The 15,558-nt window shown below is 42.2% G+C and overlaps 1 protein-coding gene across 3 annotated transcripts in view; it reads right to left on the bottom strand.

The window, feature by feature from the left end:
• VPS8 (VPS8 subunit of CORVET complex) overlaps positions 1-2,646 on the bottom strand; it is a 299,498-nt gene extending 296,852 nt beyond the window's left edge. For 2 of the 3 annotated variants that reach the window (XM_081234581.1, XM_081234583.1), the window contains exon 1: positions 2,541-2,607. The gene's annotated coding sequence lies outside the window, so the exon portion shown is untranslated. The other variant, XM_081234582.1, reaches the window with a different exon arrangement.
• Between the last annotated feature and the right edge of the window lie 12,912 nt (positions 2,647-15,558).

The following is a 15,558-nucleotide window of genomic DNA, read 5'->3' as shown; positions in this document are numbered from 1 at the left end:
CCTTAACTGGAATGTAGGTTCCAGGGAAACAAAGATCATATCTCCCTTTTTTTATCACTGTATTCCCAGTGCCTAATTACATAGTAGCTATTCACCCCACCAATCCATCCACCTAACCACCTCCCCCCCACCCTCCCTCCCTAGGTAAGCAGCCAAGCAACACTGCATCACTGGCTTCCAGAGCCTTAAACAGCAGTTCTGGTCATTCAAAATAAGATATGGTTAGTCATTCTGCCCCCAAAAGCCTCCCACCTTGCAAGTTCCCCTCTTTGCATCTAAGTGAGGTTTTTTTTTAATCCCTAACATTGATTTTTTTAAATGATCATTTCCCTCATATATGACATGACACAAACTCCACAATTTCAAATATTTTGTGTTCTTTTACATTAATTCAGCCTATAGGCCAAGATGAAAACAGTGAAAATGTATCATATGTTCATTCAGTTTATAGGAATTCAACCATTATCTATGGCAAATGGAAAAAGAAAAAAAGAAATGATTCACACAGAGCCAGGGACTCTGCATACCGCTCCACTCAATAACTACAAGCTTCAGAGCATGCATGGGGGGAGGGGGTGGGTATCCACTGGCCTTTTGGTCTCACTTCTCACATGCCTCATGCACGGCAATCTGTGTCACCTGTGCTCAAAGTAACACAGCACGCTGTCCCAACATGGAGCAAAAACTGGCCGTGCTGGACTTCCTGAGAGATCAGTCTCCAACATGACTCCTTCCCGGGGTACTCACTTTTCAAGGTACTTTTTGAGGGTGCTCAAGTTTCACCCTTACTCATGGACTTCAGAAACAGACCCATCTTTCCTTTGGAAGACTGCTCCTCCTCCACTTCAACCATGTAATTTTGGTGGTGCTGCCAGTCAAATACCCTCTCTGCTTCGCCAGAAGAATAAGCACATGACATTCTTGCATCCAATCTGGCCAACCAGTGTCCTTCCCTGAAACTTATAAATATTGGAGGTAGGAGATTTCTCTCTAGGGTGCTTAAGCTTGGATGACGTAACACAAAGGCTGTTATACAGAATGAAGATAATTCACACATTAATTCAAGATTCATTTAAGAATAGAACAGTTTGTTCTTACAAATATATACAGATGACACCCGAAGCTGTAGGTTAAGAGATGTTACCTAAACTCTGTGAAAACTATAAACAAAAGTTAAACATACTTAAGTTCAAAAGGCCTTACTTTTCATTCACATACATAACTGGCATTTGGTGCCACAATGGTTGATATGTCTATGAAAGGGTGGGAAAGAGTTGAAAAACCACCAAAAGGTCCCAATATTCTGGAAGACAGAAAACATCCATCTGCTGACGCTGGTCCAGGTACAAAGGAAATGTATAAAGGATAATCAACATACTATTCCCTTGACCTCCGGAAAATATTTCCTCACATATGTCTCTTTGACATACGAAGCCAATAGTTCAACCAGAATTTTTTCTCCCATTTATCGTTATTCTGCATTCTATGGAACACACCAGCTACTGACAGAGATTTCAATAGCTACTCTTCTTAAATTTAACCATGAGCAAACCCATATCTTACACAAACATATGTAGAGTCTCCATCCCCATTTATATTAGAGATACTTGAAACACACACCTGATACTTAATTTATCTCCTAATCGCAGACATCTGGAGTAAAGTTGGCACCAGAAGTTACCATGTTTGGTTTGTTTGCTGTGGGTCGGGGAGTGTGGTAGAGGACACAGCCTTCCTGACCATTCTAGTATTAATCTAATATTAGCAGGGTATGAAGGAGGCATGCCTGTTTGCAGAAGGCTCCCCAGCAGTTCCTGACCACCCGAGGCCATGAAACCTTTCTCACTGATACTACTTCATCCCACGTTTCCTCCTTTGAAACACACCCAAACATTTTAGGCAGCTGTTTCCATCTGCCCCACCACTCCTTCCCCAAGTACCACACTTGGAGAACTAACCAGGACACAGGAATGGCCTCACGTGTCCCCTGCTGCCCTCACTCTGGGGCACACTTTGCAAGCAGAAAGAAACTGCACCGAGCCTCACAGGGTGCGCACCAATCCTTAGATGGACACCCCATCTAAGCTTCTGCCTCACACTCGGGAAGCACACTTATCCCAGGCCTCGAGGGATGGAAGAGCCTACACCTGCGCTCCAGACCCCAAAGGCGGGCTACACACCTGCTCCGCTGCGGGAGAGGAGTGATTACCGGCCTCCAAGTCTCACAATCTGGGGAAGCGGGTGCACCTGCACCTCAGCTTCACATTCTTTGGAACCAACAAGTGGAAACTGCCTAAGCCAGTTCCAGGCCAAACACAGGACACTCTCCTCCGCCCCAGAGTCAACCCCGCCCGGACGGTGGGCCCTGGTCCAGTTAGCCCATCAGGGGCCGCTCGGTCAGCCACTCCAAGGCCGCCCCGCTGTCGCGCGGGGGAAAGGGCCGAGGCTCAAGGACCCGGCACGCGTTCTCCTCCCGCCCCGGGTACAGCCCCCCCACCCCTGCGCCCACCCCGTTGGCCCGCTCTCCGGAGATTCGTTACCTGAGCTCTCAGCCTTTCCAGCCCAGGACCCCCAGCCCACGTGACCCGCCCCCTGCTCTAGCCCCACGCACGCGCAGTATCTACCCGGTGCCTATGCTTCCGCTTTCCTCTTCTCACCCGGTCTCTCCTGGGCGGTCCGCCCCTCTACACCACGCCCCCATTTAAAGGGCCAGAGATACACTGTCTCACCCCGGGGACTTCTGCCGTGATTAACATCGTTAGGAACCGGAGGGTGGAAACGTCAGAGGAGGAGAGTAGACCAATAAATAGTAGTCCGTGAGATGAGAAGAGAAACCCTCCTCCAGCCCTATGTCAGTGAATTTATCTAGCATTTAAGAAAGTGAACCTATCTTCAGCCAGCCCAGAAAGGGTAGTTGATTCCCAAGCTTTTGTAGTTTGCAACCAGTAATTTTTAATTTTAATCTTTTTAAAGACGAATTACCAGCTTTTTATTTTGCCAAATAAAGACAATTAACATACACACACTAGAAATCAACTACTGTTTTCTAATTTACCGTCAACAGTGCTCCATAAAAATACATCTTAACAGCAAAAGTATAGGAGAGATATGCTCTCAAATAAAGGAGAGATCTTTAAAATGGATAGAAATATGTTTATTTCTCTTATTCCTCCTCAAGAAAGATGAACACTTTCAGGACAGACTGGTTTTTAGAGGCACCACTGTAGATAACGTGGGCCCCAGGACACAGATCTTATGCCTACTGGGGCCTATGGTCAAGAAAATAGAAGGAGGAAGCACACCAGAAAATGTTCCTGGAAGGAGATAGAGAAAATATTCAGTTGGGGAGACATTTATTGAGCATCAGTTCGGTTCACTATACTTCTGGGTCTTCGAAGGATCCAAAGGTGGGTAAGACACAGCCCTGCCCTCCAGGTACTCTAAGAACTCAGTGTACAGACAAAGCTACAGTACAAGGCAGGCTGTTTTGAGGGCTATAAGAAAGGTATGAGATCATCACTTCAGGATCACACATGAGGGAAAATGGGGAACACTTCAGGGAGGATGTGCTGTCTTATTAGGACGCTGAAGGATTTCAGTAGGCAGAGAGCAGGGAGAATTCCTAGCTGAGGGAACAGTGGGATTAAAGGCAGTACAAAGCAAGATTGGAGACAAGCTGCTGGCCTGATGTGGCTCTGACATGGGCAGTGTCTTTCAAATTTTTTGATCATCACTCACAGTAAGAAATACATTTCAGCTATGACCTAGTAACCTAGTGTGTGTGTGTGTGTGTGTGTGTGTGTGTGTGTGTGTGTGTACACCCTGTGACATTGTCTTTAGTATGTGCAATGCAACTTGGTATTTTCTATTCTATTCTACTTTTTTTTTTTGATGCTGGTTAAAAAACTGATTTCATGACACTAATACATAGCAACCCATAGCTTGAAAGCACTGGTGTAGAGTGTGTTAGAAGTACAAAAGGCTGGAACCAGATCCAGGAGGGCATTAATGCCAAGCTGGTGAGTCTGATCTTCTGGTAAGAGCCTTTGGAAGTTCTTAAGCAGAGGAGTGGCATAACTGTAGCTGTACTTTAGAATTCTGGAGACCTGTCTTTAGTTCTGAATATCATATTTTTAGAGGAAACTTATTAAACAGGAGCCTGTCTGGAGCAAGGTAAGCAGGCTGGTGAAATCGGAAACCCTGACAGAGAACAGCTGAAAGTGTTAGGCAGAGAGGAAGTTGACAGAAGTGGGGGGAGCTGGGTTATGGAGGTGGGAGGTGGGGAAGGTTGCTAACTGACCTTCTTGAAATACCTCTGCAGCAGTTGTAGACTTACTCTATGTAACTCTAGAAAGTAGACCTGGGACCTGTGGATAGATGTTGTAGCGAAGCAATTCCAACTCACAGTCAGGAGTGTTTTAGCATGGTCCAACTGACATGCTGTCCTTTATAGGGCTGTTTATGTTAATTAAAAAAATGAAACTGTTGTATACTTATTATTGAAAACTTGAAAGAATCAGGAAATATAAAAAGTATAGCATAAATTACCCACATTTCAGGAAAAAAAAGCACTCATCGTTTTGGCTTATTTTCGTTGGGTCTTTTACTTTGCATATTTATATTTTTTATATAATAGAACTATATAGAAAATATAGTACTGTACCCTGCTTTTTATTTTTTCCTCAATGTTATATCTTTTTGTTTGTTTTTTTTAATTTTATAGAAGTACAGTTGATTTACAATGTTGTGTTAACTTCTGGTGTACAGCAAAGTGATTCAGTTATATATATATTATTTTTCATACTCTTTTCCATTATGGTTTATCACAGGATATTGAATATAGTTCCCTGTGCTATACAGCAGGACCTTGTTGTTTATCCATTCTGTATATAATAGTTTGAGTCTGCTAATCCCAAACTCCCAATCCTTCCCTTCCCCACGGCAACTACAAGTCTGTTCTCTATGTCTGTGAGTTTGTTTTTGTTTCATAGGTATGTCCATTTGTGTCATATTTTAGATTATACATATAAGTGATATCATATGGCATTTGTCTTTCCCTTTCTGACTTACTTCACTTAGTATAATAATCTCTAGGTCCATACGTGTTGCTGCAAATGGCATTATTTCTCAATGTTAGATCTTGAAAATTATATACTGTTATTCAAATTGTTCATAAATATTTGAAATTCCTACATAATTGTTGATAATATAGTTGATGTCATTATTTTTGGACATTAGGGGGGTTCCTATTTTTCACTGTTAACAGGAACAGGGCCATGAATATCTTTAGACAGAAATCTTTGCCCACATTTCAAAATTATTCCCCTAGGATAAAAACCTGTAAGTGAAATTACTGATTCAAATGCTTGGAAAGCTCTTAAGTCTGTGAATACCTACTGCCAAATTGCTTTCCAGAAAACTCAGGCCAGTTTTCATTCTCACCAAAAGTGTTCAAGGGTGCCCATCACACATACCCACCAGCATTTATTTTATCCTTTTAAAAAGCTTTGCCCGTTTGATAGTGGAAGTGGCTCTAATTTTAATTTGTATTGGATTACTAGTGGGGTGGAATCTCTTTATGAATTTATCAACCCTTTATAGTTATTCTGGGAATGCAATTTCACTGCCTCTGTTTGGACTTGTGATTGGCAAATAGCACTAAGTGAATTGTTGCAGATGTATGAGAAAAAAAACACAGAGGGACTTAAAAAACAAATGATGTGGTCACACCAAGTTATAGCCAAATTATATTGTGGTGTACCATACAAACAAAGGTTAGTGGGAGAACTGAGTCATCACAAAGTATGTGGTTAAACAGGTCTGTGCTATTGCAGTCAGTAAAATATTTATGTTGTGAGGGGCAATTTGGTATCAGCAAAACACCATTCCTTATATTAAATCAACATTGTAAATTTTAATTTCCCCATTTGGTAGTTCTGTTTGTATTTACTTTATAAATTTGTTTTGGTTTTATAGAAGCATAAAATTTATAAAAATGAATCTTTTCCTTAGTTTTGTGTTTACATATATACACATATACATATACGTGTATGCAACATCATAAAAAAATAATTTAAGCCAACTCTAGAGATCCATGAGACTCTTTTTCCCTTACAAGGAACCTGAACATTATTTAAGTTTGAGAAACACTGGTATTAGAGTTTTCTTAAAATTTCATTTGTCGTTATGTAAATATAGGCATTGGGATTAAAAAAAGAGAAGAAAAAGGTAAAAGTGGTGTCAGCTTATAAATTGGATTTTTCTACACAGAATATTGTTATGATTTGCTTGCCTTTGGAAAGAGCACCAAAAGCTATACTATGTTTAGGGTTCAGAGAGTATGTTTTGGCTTAAAATGTACCATTTGTCAAAGTTAATTTTGCACAGGTCATTAAGACCTAGACAGAAGAATTTTTGGCTTTATTAAACTTGTCTTTTTAAGTAAGACAAAGCAGTTGAGCAGTTAGCAATTAAAAATGGAACCTCTGTGAAGTGGTCTTAAGAGAAATTAAACCCATAAGAAAAAGGCCCCACATGCAACGTAGGAGCCTTGGGGCGTGGGAATCAGTGAGGGCGGGCCGATGGCCAGGAGCTAGAAGGGGAGCACCACTGAAGGAATGCTGCAGAAGGATGAGGTCCTGATACCCAACGCAACTCTTCCAGCTTTCCCCAAGGCAGGAGGGATGGAGAGCATGGTCCAGACATTGCTATTACATTGTATCCAGAGTAAGCCACATTTATCCTGAAGGAAAAAATATCTGGGGCCTGAGAATGAGAGAAAGAGACTAGGAGGTGAATAGTTGTGCCATTTCTTTCTTTGCTCACAATCACAAAATAAATTGGCCTCTTTTCCTTTTTAAAAAAGGGACCTGATGTACAGGGTTCTTAGTGGGTCAGAGCACCCAAGACAGCTGGAGAGAGGTGAAACTGGTTATCTGTAAGTTACTCAAGTTGGTCCAGATGTCATTCTCAGGTTCCCTGTGCCTGGAATGCTCTTTCCCCAAGGTAACCACATGGCTCACTCCCTCAGCTTCTTCGGGACTTTGTTCAAATGCCACTGTGTTAGGGCAACAAATGCAAAGCAGATGGGGGTGAAGTACTCTCCTCCAACCAGGACTCAGGGACCAAGGTTCTTCCCATCTGGCGACACTCTTTGTTGAACTCATGGCTTCTAAGTTCTCTGAGGCAGGAAGACGGAAAATGTTTACTAGCTCTAAACTGCCTTGGCCTGAAAATATGTACCACTTCTGCTCTCAGTCCATTGGCCAACACCAGCCACCTGGCCCTGCTTTACCACAGTGGAAGCCAGGAAGTGTAGGGGAATACTCAGGATATCCGGGGAGCACATCTGACTCTCCCACAGACCACCGCTCTTTCCCCCAGGACTCCCTCACCATCCTTTCAGACTTTATTGTCTTCCATAGTACTTACCATCCTCCAAAATGCTGTATATTTTACTTATTTATCTCTTAAGTTTCTGCCTTCCCCTCTAGTACATAAGCACCATGAGAGTGGAGATTTTCTTCTGTTTCATTTATGTTTTTATCCTTAACATCTAGAACAGTACTTGGCATATGGTAAGAGCTCCATAATTTTTTATTAAATAAATGAATGAATTCTGCAATAAGTTTATATTTGTGTGTGGTGGGGTATCACCTAAACTGACCTGAGGATGCTTCCCAAGAAATAAAGAACCCCCCCTTATGCATACACAAGCATGTATTGAGTGCCTACTATGTGCCAGGCACCATGCCTGGTTCCAGAAACACAGGTATGAGAAATACTCCCTGATCCCTAGCTAGGAAGAAACAATTAAAAATGCAATATTTATTAAGACCCACAATAGAAATAAATTATGAGAGCTCAAAAGGCCAAATTCTTCTGAGCTTTAGTGAGAATCAAATTTTATATCCAAGTATTACTAGAGTGGCAACGAAAAAAGAATGAGGGTGGGGGACTGGTAGGGGACTCGGGAATCATAAATTGCTCCCCAAAGTCATCAAGGAAATAAGATCTATATTCTCTACCATTTTGTATTCTTGACAAGAGGTTGCCTTTCACTTTTCATTCACCCATTCATCCTAGTGCCTCTGCACATTCTCTTTCCCTTCAGCCTTCGAGTACAGAGCAGCCCATGTGCACTTAGTTGAGAGAAAGACCTCACTATTTAAAAATATCTTTCTGATAAATTCACAATTCCAGAAATGCCATCATTTGAAACCCACTTAGAGTATTTTGTCTTCCAGCCCCACCCCTGCCTCTCCTCCTATACTCCTGCAAGCAAATAAGCACGAATTTATCAGCCTTTTGAAGGGAGAAGTGGCATAATGGGAGCCCTGCTGGAACTTAATAACAAAAAGAGGGTGGAGAGGGAGGTCGGGGGTTGGGATCTGGCGTATAAAGGGGACGTTAAGCAGTCACTGAAGATTTGGACTGGGTATCAGACAAGGGAAAGAGCAAGAAAAGAGTAGAGAAGATGCAGAAACAACAAGGGCATCAAATGCAAATTTCAACTATTTCACCATTTTGCCTGGGGATAGCCTTGCTTACACAAAATGACACATACCTCTTTAACACAGAAAGGGAAGAGTTGGGTTCTGCTGAAAATGAAAGAAAATTCAAAACAATAGTAATGTTCCACTGTGTCAGGCCCCAGACTCCTTCTTTCTCATTTTTCCTCCATGGGCGGGGGGCGGGGGGGGTTGCGGGGGGGCCGGGGGGTGGCCTAAATTCCCACATCTATCTCCTGGTCCAAGTAGTCTGCTCCAAACATCACATCCACCTTCCAACTAGCAAGGAAGAGAAAAGGAAGGAAGAAGGTATGTAAGCTATCTATTGTTTGTGTAACTACTCCAAAAATTAGAGGCCTAAAACAGCAACATATATTATCTAACAGTTTCAGGAATCCAGGCATGGCTTAGCCAGGCCATTTGGCTCAGGGTCTGTCACAAGTCTGCCACCGAGGTGTTGGCTCAGGCTGTGACATCTCAAGGCTCAAATTGGGAAGGATCTGCTTCCAAGCTCACTCACATGGTTATTGGCAGGATTTGCTTCCCTGCTGGCCGTTGGACCAAGGGCCTTAGTTCCTTGTCCCATGGGCTTCTCCAAAAGGCCACCCACAACATGGCAACTTGTTTCATCCGAGCAGGCAAGAAGAGACATCAAGAATGTGAGCAAGACAGAAGTCACAGTCTTCTGTAAGCTGATCTTGGAAGTGACTTCCCATCATTTTTTGCTACAGTCTATTTGTTAGAAGCACTAGCTCCAGACCACACCAAAGGGGAGAGAATTACACAAGAGTGTGACTTCCAGGAAGTGGGATCACTGGCAGCCACTTTAGAAACTGTCAGCAAAGAAGGTTATGCCCACTCCCTTCACAGACTCTTTCTTAAAATTGACTACACCAGTTCTGCCCACATCTAGCTGCAAGGGAGGCTGGGTAAAGTAGTCTCTATTCTGGGTGACTGTCAGCCCAGCTGAAACTTAGGGACTCAGTTCTGAAGAGGAATTACAGGATTCTGGAGAGTAGACTTGGTTGTTCTGTGTGCCAGCCCCAGGCATTGAGGACAAGGAGGAGAAATATCTTTGGGTAGAGTTGTAGAATCTGAGTTCAAATCCTACCTTTGCTATACCCTATGCTGAGTGAATTATTTAACTTCACGGAGTATCATTGATACTCAGTATCAGACTAAATGAAATGTGAAGCATCTTGCACTTGGTTCGTTCTCAATAATACCTACTAGAACTGTTTCAGAGGTAGCTTAATATCTCAGAAACTTTTAAACCAGGCTCTGACACCCAACCAGCTTGCCATGACTCCATGCCTTTCACCTAACCTCTTTGCACACCAGTTTCCTGTTGGTAAAAGGGAGTACAAACACCTGCCCTACCTATCTTATCAGGTTGTTCTAAAGATAACGTGTATGAATGTATCACTGTTTTTTGGTTTTTGTGTTTTAATTCGAAATGCCATGCAAACTTATTGTGGCATTAGTGGCCACCGGGTGGCAGTGGGAAGAATGGGCTTGGGTTATGGCCCACGGCCGCCAGATGGTGCTGGCATTCAGCAGATAATACCCTGGCTTTGCTGGGAAACTGCAAGAGAGCCAAAAGGCTCTTGGAGATGGCCAGTGCAACCCCTCATCTACAGATGAGAGAAATAAGACTAGGGGAGGGTGTGGGGAGGATGTCACACAGCAGTGAGTGCTGAAGCCCTGCTTTCCTGACTTTAGTGTGATCAGGGCTAAGGATGGCTCTTCTTCCTACACAGAATGATGCTCTCACTTTCTCTCCAGACTTGCACTGGAGACCAAAGTTGTTCACTGTCTTCTTGTTCATGGATTTACCAAATTTTAAAAGCCTGAAAAATGTCCACAAATAGCATCTGTCTCTCTGGCTCTGTAGCACAGTGGTTAAAAACATGATTTTAGCATCAAACAGTCCTCAATTTATATCTGTATAACAGGCTCCTTACTGCAATTTAAGATAATAATTTCTACCTGATAGGGTCGGTGTGACGTTAAGTGAGATAAGCATGTGAAAATAAGAGGTAACATTAATTAGTGCACACTCATTTAAGCAGTTTATGTGTATTTAATTCATCTAATTCTCACCATAACCTTAGGTGACTTTTATTATGTTCATTTTACAGAGGAAGAAACTGAAGCATAGATAGGTTGTAACTTGCCCACACTCAAAGCTGTAGGTGGAGGAGTCTAGATTTAAACCTGTCTTCAGAGCCCATGCCCTTAACCATATTTATTACTAATTGTTTGGCAGAGAGTAAATGCCCAATAAATAACAGATATAGATCCACAGGGGCCAAGCTGAAGATTCCAGCTTGAGGGACAAGGGTTTGGAATGAATGGCATAACCATGATGCACCTACACTTTCAGAGTGGAGAGAATAGCACACAGTTGGATGAAAAATGTTAAGTATCCAAGTTAATAAAACAAAGGTAACAACTAACAAAAACTTTTCTAAAAAATAAGTGAAACACAGCAACTGGGCTTTAGACTTTAGAGGCAGAGAGGATAGGATTTGACTTCTGATCCTGCCTCTGGCTGGACCTTAGGCAAGTTGTTTAACATCTTTTTTTTTTTTTTTTTTTTTTGCGGTACGCGGGCCTCTCACTGTTGTGGCCTCTCCCGTTGCGGAGCACAGGCTCCAGACGCGCCGGCTCAGCGGCCATGGCTCACGGGCCCAGCCGCTCCGCGGCATGTGGGATCTGCCCGGACCGGGGCACGAACCCGTGTCCCCTGCCTCGGCAGGCGGACTCTCAACCACTGCGCCACCAGGGAAGCCCTGTTTAACATCTTTGAGCATCAGTTTCCTCATCTAAAAATTGAAGCTAAAACTCTACCTTGCAGAATTACTGTGAGTAGTAAAGTCACTGTGGTTAAAATGCACATTTTAAAAATGTACACAGTAGAGCAGACACTTGATTATTACAATTCTTATTATTCCACAAATATATGTTGAGCAGATTGAAAGGGATTTAAGATGTTAAGATATTGTTCTTTCCCTCAAGGAACTTATATAGGGGAGGTGATGGATGTACATACCATTTGGTAGAAGGTGTCTTAGGAGAGCTGAAACATGTAGTGGGAATTAGAGGAGGGCAAGGTATTTTTCTAGCAGTGACAATTGGAGAAGGTTTCATGGATATGATATTTAAGATTAGTCTTCAAGGACACAAAGAAGGCGAGAAGAATATTCCGTAAACTTTATTAGCAAAGCTAAAGGGGCCAGAAAGAGCCTGTTTATTTGGGGAATAGCAGGCAGTCCACAGTAGAAGTGTGAGTCAGGCTTGAGAGTACGGCAGCAGTACAGGAAGGGAATGTCTGGTTAGACTTGGCACATTAAACATATGCATATGACTCTGTTCCTAAAATGACAGTAAAGTAATCACGTATAAACCCACGAGGACTCCAGAAACAAGAGAATGAAAAGTAGTTAGATGAGTATTAACTGACTAAGTAAAGACAATAAAGCTGCCTGAAGGGCAGGCACAGGGTGGAGAAGCCTTCAAGAAGGAAGCCAGTTTGATATGAAAGCCAAAACAAACAACAACAACAACAAAAACCACCAAACCTAGAAAAGTTTAGAAAATAGAGGCACCAGGTAACTCTGAAGCGAAAAGGATGGAGTGGGGCTGAAAACACAAGGAAGAGCTGAAAGTCTGATACTTCTCTCCATTCCTGTAGCCAGAGGACTTTTCCATCCCACCCAGCAAAATACAGGAGGTTCACTCTCTGGAGAGGCCAAAGGAGAGAGACTGTGGACTTGGGGAAGACACCAGGCCAAGCAAATGGAAGAGGTAAGGCACCATACGAAAACAGGGGGACTAAGTAAAAGTCTCCATTCTTACGTTTTACCTCTTTCCTTGTTAGGTTCCCACAGTGCTGGAAGCCTGGCTTACACTCTAGAGGAAAGAGGCTGGGGAAGTGTCTGCTGGATAAACCGAGATGTGGTCCACCACTCAACCAGCCCAGTGCACACACAAAGAGAGTTCAATGAGCTCAGGAGAAACAGTCAATTCAAGGAAAAGAAAAAAATTTTGACAGCATTATTTATGTCCTCAGAGGGAAAGGAAACTATTGCACCCATGAAACAAGATTGGGTGTATAGAAAAAAGAACCTTCAGAGATAAGAAAGGGCTTTTGGAAATAAAGACAGTTAATTTTTTTTATTGTATATGTTTGGAAGAAAAAATTTTAGAAAATCTCCCAAAAGTAAAACAATAAAAGATTTTTTTTAAATAATAAGAGAAAAAAGACAAGAACACTAGAGAATTATTCTAAAAGGCTCAATACTAGAACAGGAGTCCCAGAAAGAGGACACTGAGAAAAGTTTGGGACTGATCGCTAAAGAAATCATTTAAAAATTTTCCAGAAGGGTATAAAAAATTATATTAATACACATCATTGTAATATTTCAGACATCAGAAATAAAAAGCAGATCCTTAACGCTTCTAGAGAGAAAAATTGGGCCCCATATAAAGGACTGGGGTTCAGAATGCATCAGACTTCTCAAAAACAATGCTGAATGGGCAGGAGGGATTTTACTGGGGTGATGAAAATTTTCTAAAACTGGTTTGTGGTGATGATTTTTCAACTTGGTATATTTAGTGAAAAATCATTAAACTGTACATTTGAAATGGGTGAATTTTATAAATCCAATAATATATCTCAATAATGTGAAATTTTTCATAAAATAAAAGACTGTGGAATTAATATATAAAGTATTTCAAATACAAAAATGTGTAAGCATATTACAAAACAGCTAATTATAAAATCCATGTATAAATATTAATCATATCATTCAAATAAATTAGAAAGCAAAACAAGAACAAATAAAAGCACTGCTGAATGGAAGCTAGAAGATCATCAAGCAATTTCTTTTCCAAATTCTGAAAGAAAATTATTTTATATCTACAATTCTCTAGCCAGTCTAACTGTTAATAAAACATGAACGAAGTTACTTGCAGACATGCCAAGTTTCAAAAAATGCATCTCTGTTGTACCCATTCTCATAAAGCTACTAAAGGATATTATGAGGAATAAACCAAGAAAGAAGACATGGGACCCAAGGAAAGAGGAGAATCTAATATGGGAGAAAGACTAAAGAATTTTCCAGAAAGATGATGAAGGAAGCCCCAGGATGACAGTTGTGCAGCAATCCAGGAGAGCAACCAATCCATGCCTCAGGCGTGAAGTTTTGAAGAAATTAATGGAACATATGTATGGATAACCTGATTTATTTGAGTATTATAGAGAGAGTTCTAGCCTATAAGAGAATTTAGGGATGAATTAGCAATAAGTACATAGAAAACTAAGCACAGGGGGAAAAAGATGCAGTTATTAACTTTAGGGGGGAAATGTTATTTTAAAAAAGAAATGTAACCATATATAGTTTATTATGTCAGTCAGCTGTGAGCAATATTTACATAGTCATAATCATGTAAATGCTGAATGTTGATTTAAATAAAAACCCCATGCTTCAACAATATTGAGGGAATATGGGGTTTTGTGTGTGTGTGTGTGTGTGTGCATGTGCATGTGAGTGTGTGTGTGCGTGTTCAGGGAAAGGGCCTGTAAGAAAGATGTATCCTCATCTTCCTACAGAAGTTGTCTTAGTTTGGATCTCCCCAGAGGCAGACCCTGAGACAAGGATTTGCCAGCAAGTCATTTATTTGGAAGTGCTGGGGACACTCATAGAGAAGTGGGAAAGTGACATAGGGAAGGGAAAACAAACAATAAAGAATGAGTGATTAGAACTTACTCCCACGAAAACTCTGGGAAATGGGGCAAAACACAGTCTCAGAATTACTCTGCCTAAGGGACAGGGAGCTGAGGTATTCATACACCAATTCCTGAAAGTCACTGGTTGAGGACCGCTGAAGGAAGGGGGGATGGCATAGTCATTTCCTGGAATGTCAGCCTGTACGTGTGAGGGCAGAGCCCCAAAGCCTTCAGGTACAGAGATGCAACCCTGGCAGTTAGAAGGGAGGAAGGATGCTTCATGGGAAGGTCTAAGGGACACAGGTGGGACACCAACAGCATCTGAGATAGAAGTCAATAGATAATGTCTAAAATAGAAAACTCTAAAATTACAACATAAGAGTTTATTTCCATTAGAAAATCGAGGCAAACACTTGAAGAAATAGCAAAAAATGTTGAAAGCAATTAACTCTGAGAAGTAGAAATCAGAAGTGGGGAGACATGAAGCAGAGAGCAATTTGTTTTATACCTAGTAGGACTATTTGGCTTTTTAAACACTGTATTATGTATTAGTTTAATGAAAATGAAAATTATATTTCCCCAAAAAAATGAACAGGCAGTGCAAAGGAAGATGAGGTCATGATCTCAGGGTGGGACAACGGCTATGGAAGACCAGACCTGGCCTCAGGCTGGACTTTAGAACTGATCCTCTTTGGGGTTTCCGAGAGCATCAGGTGCTGGCGGAAGGCTGGCCTTCTGTCATGGGGCACTTGCGGGTGGTCTGTGGATGACTCCTGTCTGGTCTAGGGGCCTGGGAGAATGGTGTTGCCATTTACAGGCACTGTGAGAGCAGGCTGGGAGGAGAAGGTGGCGAGGTCACTTTGGAGCGTGGGGAGGTGGGGTACCTAGGAGCACACCTGAGGGAGAGGCCCAGTGGCAGCTCAGGAGAGGGATGAGGGTCTCGGGGAGTTTCTGGAAATTGTTCCCAGATGAATAATAGGAGAAGAGATGGGACTCAGTGGAGAGCGTTAGTGAGACAGTCAAGTGAGGGAATTCAGGGGCAGAATCATAACACATGTGAGGGGGAGACAGAGGAGGCAATGAGAAGATAAAAAGGCTTGGCGATAGAAGTGTGAAGGGAAGTGTGAGGTCGCGGACCATATCTCAGGAGCAGCAGTCACCAGTGTTCCAGGCTGCTGTGCTGTCGTCATGGAGGCTGAGATGCAGACAAAAGCCCCTGCCTTTAGCCTGCACTCTGAGGCACAGAAATCTCTGCCTGAGTAGTCAAGGGACCTAACTTCTGGTCTTCTTTTCACCTCCAACCCTGTGCGAATT

Source organism: Mesoplodon bidens (assembly GCF_964165515.1).
Source record: "Mesoplodon bidens genome assembly, chromosome: 5".
NCBI classification, from domain to species: domain Eukaryota; kingdom Metazoa; phylum Chordata; class Mammalia; order Artiodactyla; family Ziphiidae; genus Mesoplodon; species Mesoplodon bidens.
This window is presented reverse-complemented; position numbering and strand designations above follow the sequence as displayed.